General features: G+C 37.9%; 1 long non-coding RNA gene across 1 annotated transcript in view; it reads left to right on the top strand.

Annotated features, from left to right (window-relative positions):
- The first annotated feature begins 729 nt into the window (after positions 1-729).
- Positions 730-13,805, top strand: part of LOC148186316 (uncharacterized) — a 77,473-nt gene continuing 64,397 nt past the window's right edge. The window contains exons 1-4 of the long non-coding RNA XR_015775008.1: positions 730-838; positions 1,169-1,333; positions 6,346-6,407; positions 13,603-13,753. This is a non-coding gene — a long non-coding RNA (uncharacterized LOC148186316). The remainder of the gene's footprint in view (positions 839-1,168; positions 1,334-6,345; positions 6,408-13,602; positions 13,754-13,805) is intronic.

The raw sequence follows: 13,805 nt of genomic DNA, 5'->3' as shown, positions 1-13,805 counted from the left end.
GTACTTAAGTAAAAGTGGCAAATTTTTACTTGATAAAATTTACAAATATTGGCATCAAAATGTCGTAAAATAAGTAAAGAAAGTAAAAATAGTCATTATGCAGAGTGGCCCATTTCAGGATTGTGCACATTGTATTACTGGATTATAGTTATTGATGCAATAATGTGTGAGAAGCTAGTAAAGTGGAGGTCATTTTATTTACTTTATATACATTATCTGTGATTGAGAATCTAGGAATTTCTCTTCGGAATCAATAAAATTTCATGTTAATCTGTGATATATCATCATTTATCTATGAATTTTTAATCTGAATTTAAAAAATAACTAGAATCTAGTAGTGGTGTAAAAAGTAGCCTACATACATAACATTTGCTGTTGTGGAATAGTAGTATAAAGTTGCAGAAAATAGACACACTGAGTGCAAGTACGCCAAAATTGTATGCTACATTGCAAGTACAGTAGCCTACTTGAAAAAATGTATTTAGTTACTTTCCAGCAAATTAAGCAGTGTGGCATCTTCTACCAATGATCATCAAATCTCAATCTGCAGGCCTTTACTTTGAGCTTTTCCTCTGATTGTGCTGTTGTGATTGACCACTTTGACTGACAGGTGAGGAGGAGTGACTTTTGTCCTGCCGGCAAAATCCGATTGGGCGAGCCTGCCCTCCCGGGAACCAATCAATTCAAAGTCCTTTAATAGTGGGCGGGCTCTACGTACATGCAACGAACGTCAAGTGTACCCCGGCATACGACTGTGATAAATAAGTAAAAAAGTGTTAGCGTCGTCGTTGTTTCAAGGTCTGAGCCAGCTCAAAACCTGACTTTTTACTCAGAAAAGGTATTAACGGCACCACCGTTTATAACTACCACCAACAAAACGGATAGCCTGTCATTTTAGCCGGTGCTAGCTGAGCCAACGTTAGCAAACGTAGCATAACATTAGCTGCGAATCGTTAGCGCTAGCGTTAGCCTACGAGATAACCTGTAGTCATATGCAAATGTTTGATTTGTTGTGGAGATATTTAGCAAACCTAGAGCAAGCAGAGTGCGATTTTTATGCTAAAAGGTGTATGGGGACATTGCTGTAAATCCCTTAAAGTGACACACATATACAATGCAAAGCTGTTGGTTGAATAACGCAAACATAAATGTGTTTCTTTCACTTTAGGTCGTGAAAGACAACCCTGTTTATAACCCAAGGATTGATGGTGAATAGATTCTGTAAAGTGGATTCAAACTAGGAACAGAAACGCTACACAAATGGCCCGAGCTGCTCTGCAAACTGTCCATGGAGGACCTGTCCCCTGCGCTGACAAGATTTTACAAACTCGAGGTATTTAGATGTTGTGATGCATGCCTATGCACTGTTTCATAATTGTTATTAAAGCACAGAAATGGCAATAACACACAAGGAATATGAGGTGTTATACATATTCTACCACAAAATGAAACGTTGTTGGTCAAGATTATATGATACATGGATGATTTGATAACTTGCAGATCAAACAAGAACAAGACAAGTCAATACATTTTAACTTACTCATCCAATAACAATAAATATCCTATACAATGAAATGCAATCTGATACAGCAGTCCTTTATAAAGACTACTTTTGTGAGGCTTAAAATATTATTTTTGTGGAGACTGTCACAAAGGAGTTGATTCAGCTTTTTCTAACTCATATTGGAGGCCAACAGTTTGTGATGGTCTATCAGTGTTTTTGTTGCATGAGCAGAGTCAATTTAATTTATATTAACATGTCTAAACAATATTTATTTATCCACATGAAGCAGATGTGTATATTTGTGCATACACACCCACCTGAGAGATGAGCTTAAGAAGACAACAGATGTATTATTAAGACGCTTTCATTACTCCAACATCTTGATCATTTTTAGTCAGTAGGTTTTTACATATAACCTTTCACCTTAAACATTATTAATTCTCCATCAAATCTGTAAAGTTTGGATGTATGTAATTTAGTATTCAGGCAATGTAAATGAAACGTTTCAGTAAGTTTTCATGACAGTGATATATACTACATAGATCATCTTCACTTATTTTGAATTGCTAATTAATCAACATTATTTATTCACGGGGGAAAAAGGCAAACTTTGTAATTAGCAAATGGCCTGATCTGTTGCAGCAGACTCAGCAAGAATTAGGAACTTTGAATTTGATGTGGAAGTCTAAATAACTCATTAGCGTTGTGATTTAGTAAATGTTACAAGAAGTCAGGCAAAAACAGTGCCTCTAACGCTTGACGTGTGGATGATTATATTAGTAAATTAACAGACAAATTAATCCCTGGGCAAATAATTCTATAATGTGTACTTGAACACAGGCCCTGATTACATTCAATAATTAGGTACACTGTATGCCACTAGATAGCTTTGCTTTACATTTTGGTGACATTACATTTAATGCAAAGATGAGCTGACAGGCACGTGTTACTTTCTGTTTGGTGGTATAAAACAAACAATCAGTCAGATTTTCATAAGGCACAACTAATGCAATAATACTAGGATGTTTCCTTTGTGGACAAGGCTCAAAAGACAGAAATTTGGTCTAGTTTTCAAGCTGGACTGGTGCTTTGTAGCAGGCAGTGAGTGAGCACATTAATCTAATGCATCAGCAGGTCCACATTTGTTTTAATGCAAACTGAAGAGAAGAAACGCACTGCATCTCAAGGGAGAAGAAGCTTAAAATTTCAGTCTAATGATAATAGATGATAATGTTAATGAGTTGTCCAAACATAACAAATGGAATGAATTACTGCCTTAGAACCAAGTCTGTTTCATTAAAATACAATAAAAAGGAAAGATTAGTTTTATATGGGAAATAACTTTCCTCTTTTGCGTTATTGATGAACAGAAGGGGAACATATCAAGGTTGGCTTGAGCCTCTGGTCAGTATTGATAAAATATTGCTACTGTATGGTGTAGCCATTTTTCTTGGATGTGACATTGAGCTAAATCGAATTATTATTATCATGACTGCTGACCCCTCAATACGCAACATGAGTCAACGCTGGTCAAAGTATTAAGTTTCAATGGCAGTGGTCTGTTTTTGGGAGGCAGGATTATCTACATTAAGAGTCGGTGCCCATTCGAAATCAAGAGGTGACTGAGATACGGTAGATCATTTCTCTGCCAAAACCATACACTTCCATCTGTCTTATCTTACTTCCCAAGTAATGCTCTTCCACTTTAATAAATTTTGCGGCAGGTCTGTGTTCATAGTAGTCAGGAACACTGGGATTATGTGCTGAGGCTACTCTCTCTCTCTGAGACGACCTTGTCTGTGTAACAGTACTGTTAGCCCTCGGCCTCGAGCAGTCAAACACACACTCAATCACCCCGTAACCCTTGCAGTCAACAGCAGACTGTCGCAGGCCGTTTGCTACAATCTCAATTTGTATTTCGTCTCAGACTGTGATGACTTGACAGAGAAAAATAAGAGGATTTGTCTTGATCTTCAACTCTCCCTTGAGGAAGCAAGTCTTCACCTTGAAGTTTAGCAACTGCATGGCCACCTGCCTTCAGCCAAACACGCTCCTCCATCCGTTACAATTTATGTTATTTTAGAAACAATGGAACAAGTACAAATGTCTACAACTATTTAAATTATATTGAATTTGTTTTGTCTGCTTTAAAGGCAGAAAACTCAGGAATTCATTGTGTATTGCACACATCATTCACTATATGCATGTTTTCAGTTTTTCTAAGATAATATACTGTATATGCTAATAGGATTGTTTATACACTTTTTGATTAAATTTTAATTTAACTGTCTCTCTTAGTATTTTTGCTGCAGTTGATACTGCACATGTCTTCACCACAGTCTGGTTACAGTCCTCAGTACTTTAAAAACAAATGAAAAAAACATGGTGCACAAAATAACTTGTCATTTAAATTACCAACAGAGGATAACTTTAATTACTGGTTCATTTGCTCATTATTTATTTCATTAATTGATTACATGTTTAGTCTATGAACTGCCAGGAAATATTGAAAAAAATGCCATTATAGTTTCCCAGATGACATCTTTAGATTGCTTGTTTTGTCCGACCAAGAGTCCAAGTCTCAAAGATTTTCAGTCTACATAATATAACTTAGTGGGCAATATATGGATTATAGTCGATGTATTGCGTCTTGTTCCATATGGGATGCATGCTAACAGCTAACAATACTTTATTTGGATTTATCACAACACTAGTTTATTTAGTAGTATAGTATTTTAGAAGTCTACAGTAGTCTAGAGGAGATATCAACATATCGAGATGTTTATAGTGTATATAGTCTAAAAATATTGCAGTACTTTTTATAGGCTATATCACCCATCCCTTATATTATATGATGTAGCGGAGGAAAAAAAATCTATGAAGAGAAGAAACTTGAGAATATTCTACATTTTTCATTTTCTACATTTTTGCTCAACTGACTGATTGATTTAAGCTTTTATTTAAACATTTTTACAGAATCTCAATATTATTAGTTTAGTTAAATCAGTTTTGACTTTTTAAGTATCCTGCACTTCGCTTTACAGTGATGGCAGCAGCCTCAAATGGTAGAGCAGTCCTCTGCCAAGCCTGCATCAGTAAACACTGCAAGCCTCTAACGGTGATGCACTGTAATGGCTCAGTCTTGAGCCTGGCCAGAACATCGCATGAGGTGCTAAACAGCAACTGGCTATAAATATAAGTGGTGAGCACTGCCAGTTGCACTCTTGCGGCTGAAATGAGCCCGATGATGGGAGCTTGAGAAAGAAAGGGGATATCAGTGGTCACTAAATCATTCTGTAATCAGCTCTCTATGCAGGATCATCCATGCATGTTCAACGCCCCATTCTGGAAGGCTCCAGCAACAGAATGCTCCAGCTGACCCCATCTGTACCCCATCTCGTTTTGCATTATCCCTAACCCATAAAAGTCCCATGCAGCACAAAAGAGTTAATGATTCCCTTTGTTTTGTTGCGGGGAACAGAACCAAAGCAAATGACAACAACAAATCCATCAAACTTAGCAGCAGTGAGCACATCAGCAGTTTTCGCCAGCCCACCAGAGGCCTAAAATGCACATATTGCACGCTGGCCCCCCAAGCAGCAGGCGGCCCTGGGACTCGCCAGCCCCTTGGTGGCCAGAGAGGACTTGATAAATGACTGGAGCAAACTTCTCTGTCACCAGTGAGGGAGGAGTCCCCCACAGTAAGCTACATCATCCTAACAGCATTATTCTTTTCATGCCCGTTGTCGATACAGCGTCCTGTGATTGGCGTCACGCTTTGCACAGGTTAATTGGAATCCTGAACTGGAAAACAGCGGGGGAAAAGTGCAAATATCGTCGTCCAGAGAATCACCATACGAAGACCACAAATATGTGTCGATTCTAATCCATGACAAAGACATGAAACGCTAACAATGTTGATGTAGTTTGTACAAATGGTTGACAATGATTCCTTATTTTATCAGGACCAAGCTCCCAATATTTTACTTCATGTTTCCTAAATAGCTGTTACTGGACAAGACATAATAACAAGATCTATGAATTAGGGCAGCACAATTAATCGAATATTGATCACAATCATGATTTTGGCTTCCTTCAATTAAATGATCATGTTTGACTGTGATACTGATGTTTAAAATGCGTGCTCCACTTAAAGAAACTAAACTGCATGTCAAATCAAGCGCTTCCTAACAGCTGTCATGCACGCAGCAGCCGCCTATGAAAACTTTCCTGAATGTTGCTACAGCTGCCCAGAATAGAAGAGTAATATACAACAGAGAGCACACTGGCAAAACAACGATCAAATGTCCACAACAAACACCACAATGTTTTATGATGAATGCATGACGGCCAAGAGGAGTAACATTACTACCTCAACCTTGTCCAGCATCAACTTAAGCTGCTTTTACAATACCTGTTCAAGGTGGAAATATCATGCCGTTACGTCGCCTTGTGGTTCGGTATATAAGGTACGATCGCAGAATGGGGGAACAAAAATGTCTAAACTTTAGGCCTCCATGGGAAGTAGTAACAGCGCCGAAACAGTCTCTGTATGTGGAGGACAGCCAGCAGGACATTCTGATGGTGTGTTATGTGTTCGACCCACTGTGGGAGATTTAAAAAACAATTGTTATCAGTTAGGGGCTAACTCAAAGAAGAACAGCAACAGTAAATGTCCACATATTAGGAAAACAATTCTGAGCAGAAGACAATGTCAGCTGCCATATAACAAAGAAAGTAAATGATTGTTATTGCCATGTTATGTCATTGTTATTGTTTACAAAGATTTAGCCAAAGATTTGTGTACGATAAAGACTTTTATTTATATTTTTTTTCTCTAGGAGAGGCTCTGAATTCAGGTGAAGAAGGATCTTATCTCAAGTCTCATGCTGATGAAGATTTGGTAAGTAACATGAATGTAGCACAATGTGAAAATGAAAACAATGCTCTGTTGATTTAAATGTTAAAGTGTAAAAAAAGTGTCTCTAAAATTGAATAATATGTGTACTAAATAATCCTGATCTTAATATTTAAAGAAATAATAGTAATTATCATTTTGGCTATAATTGTGCAGCCTTCTAGGAAACCAAAAGATTTTCCATTCTGTTTTCTAACCAAGCTGTTTATAGAGATAAAAGGTCTCATTTCATATGAAAGCAACATTTATCAGAGTACATGGGGATGCTGTAGAGCTCACTTTCCAAGATGCAGTGTACTATTCAGGTCCATTACTGAATTGGAAAAAGGTAACTCAATCACCGCATGTCTCCGTCCACATAAAAAGCATATACTCAGACCAGAGGGCACCCATATGTTCAATGACCTATGGCATGAACACGTTGAGGGCAACACCTTGATAAAGTAGCTTAACGTGATGGAGAACCACTCTAACATCTACAGTTGACACCTCAGTCTGCTTGTAACTTTTAGCAAAATTAGAGTAAACATAAAAGCACTTATCTGAACCATGTGATCAAGGTTATGTGTGTGTGCAGATTCTTTTGTCAAGATGTGGGCCAAACGCAGGGCCATTACACAGGGACGGACAGCTTTCCTCATTAGGGCAAATAGAGGACAATGTCAGATGGCCTTATTGATAAGTTAATGAGGCACAAAACACTTCCTAGAAGACCCATCCACCACCTACCCCACAACCATCTCCTCAAATCATTGATTTACACATTATTCACATTGCAGTGTTTACATTGCAGGAATAGTCGAGGTAATTAAACGTCCACGTGAACAAGTAACTTAACTGTTTCCTCTACTTTTGATGCGCAATTATCCTACATGGTCTTGTCGACATATGTTTGCTGCATTGTGTCGTCAACGGGACGAGCGGCAGGGAAATCCCTAATGAGACCCGAAATACTTGTTTCATGTTTGAGCAGTAATGGAAATTACTTTTCCTTTTGGAACAGGCGTGCGAGAATCACAAGAATCACCGAGACAGCAGATCAAGAGTAAAATGAAGTATGCAAATGTAATCATATTTATCAGAGAATGCTTATGGCAGAAAGCTATTAATTTCTCCTCTGCTTCTTGACACTTTAACATATGCATCACCTGCTCCGCGCAAATGATTATTTTTGTGTTTTCCATCTCCGTTGACAGAGCATTATTTTCTTTTCCATTGCGCCTTGTTATTTTTCTAAACTTTCTCTGTCTGAAGAGTGTAATGGCCTCTGATTGAAATTTCATTCAGAAAAACTAAGTGAAATACATGTTGTGTATTTAATGGGAAAAATAATTGCACGTCAGATGAAACAAAGCATGACGCATAGTAACCAGGAAGAGTGACTGAAAACACAAGTCAGCAAAGAGGTCAGGCTGCTCACTCTCTCATTTGCCGCAATTACTCGCTACACTCATTCATTTACTTACTCCATCACTCTCTCACCTGACTCATCTATTGCTCCGTGGTCACTCACCAATGTAGCTGTCCATGACATGATTTGACAAATCCTTATAATTCAGTAAAGCAGTTCCCAGCAGTCAAGTCAAGAAACGTTTCTGTTGGAATATAAGGTTTTTATTTCTAAATATGGATAATATTTTAATTGTAAGGAGCTTTTACTTTCACCTTTTGAAATACGACTGGTAAAAATCTGTTATAGTAAATGCCAAATCATATGGCCATTTGCAATATGTTTATGGATTTAGTTGCATACAAGCAATACATTACAGTAACTAGACTAGCTAACCAAAGGTGCAAACATGTTTAGCTGTCAAGCTGTCCTGAAACATCTACCCTAAATGTCACTTAGGGGGCTTCACATCAGGGACTCGGGCCTGGATCTGTGTATTGTACCCAGGCACCTTAGGCTGACTCGTGCCCAAGACCACCTGAAAAGGTCGTCTTAAGTACCAATCGTGTACAAAAATGCGGAAGTAGATCGTTATTTAGTGTAAACACAAGGTTTTAACCCGTTATGAAACATTTTGATTTAGTTTTGACACCTCTGTCACAGATGGCAGCACAGTCATCCACAGACAGACCCAGATCTTGCTTCACTATATACTTACAGGTACCTACAGGTGAAGCTCGGTGGCTCCTCCTCCCGCCAGGAGCTTAGTTTCACCCTAATGCTCTGTGGGTCTCCGCTGATGACAGCCCTTTGAGCAGCAGTGTCCATCTATGGTACCACTTTCTACAGGGTAGTACAATAAAAATGTCATGTTGAAGATGACCCAGGTGTACTTGGGTACACAACAACTTTGCTAGTGCTTAAGCTAAGCAGCGGGGGATTGGTGAGAGATGCAATCGTACTCTGGCATGGTACGAATCAATTGTAGCTCAAATGAAAATGCACAAAGCCTTTTATCCAAAATTTAAACAAACTATTCTGGCCTTTTACATCTATACTTCCCTCTCAATCATGACAAAACATCGTATTCTTAGAAACAGCAATGCGCCCACCAAGGAACATGTTAGTTTGCATCGCACCACAGGCTACAGTCTTTAAACTTAGCAGAAGGAGGCCAGCTGTGTGTTATGTATGAGAAGCACTATGAGTATCAGATCTTGTTGTAGTACAAATCAACATAAGATGGGCAGATTATGACCAGAGATAGAGAGACAGGTGCATAATTGCCCTAACTGTTAAGTAATGACCCTCGTACTGTAACTGCAATTATGCCAACTTTACCTTCTCATTTTTGAGTTGACATGGGATTTGTCTTTCAAGCATTGTCATTACGATATGTACAGTGTATGTAAACATCAGAATTTATTCAAGCCATTAAAAAAAGCATGGCAGTAGTACTAGGGCAGCAACTAACAATTATTTTCATTGTTGATTTATCTGTCAATTATTTTCTCGATTAATCGAATAGTTGTTTGGTCAATAAAAAGTAAGATAATGGTAAAAAAAAGGCCAAGCAGAGTTTCCCAAAGCCCAAGCTAAATTTCTCAAATGTCATGTTTTGTCCGCAAGCCAAAAATATTTAATTTACTGTCAGAGAGGAGATAACAGAAAATACACAAATTCAAGAAGCTGAAACATGATTTATACTTTCTTCCTTAAAAACATGACTAAAACCGATCAATCGGTTATTAAATTAGCTGCCGATTAACTTAGTAGTCAACTTTTAATTGATAAATCACTGCAGCTCTAAGTAATACCATTAAAAATGGTATGGTAATTTTGAAACTACAGTACCATGAAGCCATAGCATTGTGTCATTATTAGCGCGAAAAGAGTGCCATTGTCCTTTTTATCGCTCACTCAAAATGCACAAAATGCAATGATTAATTGTAAGGCAATAATCCATCACTACAACTGTAATATTACACCTTTTAACAATTCATATGGTGTATTATTGATAACCAGCGTTATCCTCTTCAGTCATGAAGGTGACCTCTGCAGAAATGTGAAAACCCAGTGACATGCAGAGAGCTCTTGTGCTCTCTTTCTCTGCTGAGAAGCACAGTAGCTGCATTTGGATGAATAAAAAGCAACATTTCCTGTAAAGACTGTCTGTGAGACGACTGTACAGGAGTGCTATTTCAATTCATCCCCGGAGCAGCCCACAGGAATTGAGCCCATATTGAGCTCACTCCTGGGCTCTGAGAGTGGTCAGGAAGATTGATTCCTGGGCTGGATCACCACTCACTGAAGACTGAAGTGCGTTCTGGTTTGAGCGCGTGCATCATGTGACCTTGTAGGTTTTATAAGAAAACAAAACTAGAAATACCTCATGAAAAAATGTGACGATAGAATAATGTCAGTGGTCATTGTGGTCATTTGTAATTCTAGTGGATCATAATGGAACAGCAGGCTATCATATCTTCACTATGTATAGTGTAACGACCTGTGGGTTATTGCAGGGACAGTATGGTGGTGATCACTGCATCTGCCAAAGTGCCTCTAACCTTTTGAGTATCACTTATAATTAGCCGGGAGAAGACATGCAAAAAAATACCAGATGGTAACATTATTTGATAGTCTCCCAAAATGACGACCACGGTCCTTTAATTCTTGTGTGATAGTTTTAATTAAAATGGCTTGTCAAAACGACAATTTACGCTAAATTGATGCTATGCATGATGCTATTAATACAATGTCACTGACATTCCTATTAATTACACTGACTAGTTGATATCACACACATCTTCATTATCGACATAAAGATTAAGATTGCCTTAACTGTTAGAGGACTGGAGTGATGCATTCATCTAATATCCATTCAATATGAATATTAGCTCATTTTGAGGCTGGCTCAAGTCTTAAATGATGTTCTTTACCCGTCATATTTGATATTTGTGTTTTCTTGTCCTTTCTTGCTCTGTGACCTGAGAAATGGCCCAAACAGTGTCAAGCTTGACAGGGACAATTGTGGACAAAACAAGCCTCTATTTGGCTAACCAACCAGCAAATATGTCTGATGATGCAGTTTATTAACTTCACACCACAGCATGTCGCACAGCGATTAAACAGAGCAGTTTTCTCATGAATCCTCAAAAAGACTTTAAAGACACTGATTTTGATCATCTTAAAATAAGGTCTTGACTGGGATAAAAAATGTCTTAAATCAATCTTTAAAAACTCTTAAAATGCTGAAACACTGGAAGTAGGATTATATTTTTATTTTTTCTGATGCTGCATTGTAAAATCTCAAATCTCATTTAAAATAAATAATTTAGAAAAATACCTTTCGCATTATTGTCACGCAGAACAGGGCAGTGGAACCAACAACACTCATAATTTGTTTCCGGGCAGGATGCTCTGAGCAGAGGATCAACTGTCTGTCACTTATTGTTGCAGCGATATACTGTGAAATCATGCACTGTAATATAGAAATTGATGGTTATCATACTGTGTGCATTTGCTTATGTACATTGTTGGGGAAAAAAAAGCAACTAGACAGAGAATCTTACCTGGGTGTGCACATGTCCTCCACTGCCTGTCAGACTTAATATACAAACTTTCATAAAAATAAAGAATAAAAAAATCAAGCTCCAGTTATAATAAAACAAAAATATACTTAATGGTTTAATGTTTTTCAGGGTCATTGTAACTGATAATACTGTAATACTGTAAAATTGTGACTGCTATCTTACCATGAAAATCTCTTACCTTTGCAACCCTACTGTCACTGTACCTTGGATGACATGGAAAAGTGCAAATCCAATGAAAATGGTATTTCATAAGATGGGTGAAATCACCACAAAGCAAAGCATACAAGGCTCTGGGCATTTTATGCAAAAATGTTTTCAAACTGTATGATGGGAATGAAGGCAGTGGAATTCCACAAACATCATGAGAGAAACAAAATTGCAAAGAAAACCCACCAACAAACACCCGGTATTTCCCCCTTACATTCTTTTACTTAAGTAACATTTATTAATGCAGAGCTTTTACTAGTATCACAGTATTTTTACCATGTGGAATTGTTTTACTTAAAGGTATACCCTGCAGGAATGTTGGTTACCTTGTAAGCATTTTGTAAAAATGATCACTGTATTTCCATTTTTTCGTGTTGTTTTTTTTTTTTTGCATGCCTGCTGTTTATGGTCTGGCACCTACATTTTATAAAGCCTGACATCTCCTGAGTGCTGTGGAAGTACACGCCCATGAGCTTTCTGAACACAGAAAATTTGAAGAAAATAAAAAAAATACATGCAAAGGGCCGAGTCTGTGCAGAAAAATACGCCGCTACACACTTCTAGTGTCTCATAAGTGATGACTGAGACAGATTTTTATTCATATACGCTGCTTTCTTAGGAAAATCCTGCATAGTTTATCTTTAGGTAAAGGATCTGAATACTTCCTCTATCACTGGATGATACAGAATCTGTATAATAACCTATGTTTTACAAGGCTGTCAAAATAATTTTCACAACAAATATCAATAACCTACAAAAACAATAAAATTGCTCAATATATTTTTGATACACTTTGTAAGCAGAGATAAAGCATGGCTGAACATACTCTTCCAGATTGGCTATTGATCAAAAAAACAAACAAAAAAAATGTTAGTTAGGTTGCAGTGTGTTGTGTGAGGCCCAGGTTGTGGTAAGTGAACAGTTCAGTCAGGTCTGTGTGGTTCATCTGTTTTTTTTCCAGTGACAGGGTAGTCATCTTCATTCCCTTTGTCCTTACTTTGGAGCAGGAGGTAATATATAAAGGTCTGCGCTCACACGAGGTGTCTCCCTCTCCTCTCCACTTGTCCTCCTGGACTGAATAATGTCTAAAGCTTCAGTCTTAGCTTGATATGATGAGTTATAACCTGATTTCAGAGAAGTGGACATTTCATTTTTTGTGTAATGTAGACATTTTATGATGCGGTCATGTATGATTCCGTTCCATTGGCTTCAGTGTTTTATTGTCCGAAGAAGAAATGTGTCCCATTGACATTGTTAGCTCAGGAATCTAAAAATCTATATTATTATTATCAAACCCATATTACTCATACGTTAAGGAGTTCATGTCTCACTTTTTTTTTTTAAATATTGTATATATTTTAGGGATGTACCTGACAATTAATTTCCCTGATGATTAAACGGAAGATTAAACTTAGACTAGTTAACTGGAGAGAGGGGGTAGCAACTGTAGACTAATCATGCACATCCCAGATTTGTTTTGAATTACTTATTAAAACAAAACATTTTTTTTTTTTAAAACCACGTGCCTTATTTGATACTAATGCATGTTAATTGTCCATAGTTTATGACTGTTTGTCCACACTGTTATCCTTTGTTTTATGGCGCCAACCACAGTGAGCGAGCTCAAAGTCAAACTCGATATGATGAGGTATTAGCCTCCACCACCATTTCACTCAGACATGTCAAGGTCAGGTCACTGTGGGATTGTCTCCAACCCCCAGCGGCTGCAGCCACACATCTTCCCTCTGTTGGGGACGCACATTATTTGTGTTCACCTCATCACTGCTCAGATGGGCTGTGCCGAGATAATAATGCCCACTTTAACCTTCTAAATGATTACAGTTGTAAGAAAACAACTGCTTTTGCTGCCACTCTCACTGCTTGTGATAGTGATTTTAGGCTAAATTTTCATTTTAATGTGTTATGCTGCTTACATCACAGACATGTGAACAAAAGGGGTATTTATAGACATGCTTTGTTGTGTTTTTAGTGGCTCCGTCCTGCAGTGAGACTCCAATGATGAACCTCCCTGCCTGCCTGATGAACTTGTACTTCAGAGCAATGAGAGTTCCAGTTTTCTGCCATGGTGTTTACTCTGAGGCTGCCAAAGGAGGAAGGAGAGGGGATCCATTTGTCCCAAGGTGAGACACACTCTCCAACACCCCGATGTTAAATAAACACTCCCAGACCTCT

This window comes from Plectropomus leopardus, chromosome 19, assembly GCF_026936395.1.
Source record: "Plectropomus leopardus strain MGB_pleo_1.0 chromosome 19, ASM2693639v1, whole genome shotgun sequence".
NCBI classification, from domain to species: domain Eukaryota; kingdom Metazoa; phylum Chordata; class Actinopteri; order Perciformes; family Serranidae; genus Plectropomus; species Plectropomus leopardus.
The sequence above is the reverse complement of the archived record's forward strand: the minus strand, read 5'-3'. Positions and strand labels throughout refer to the sequence as shown.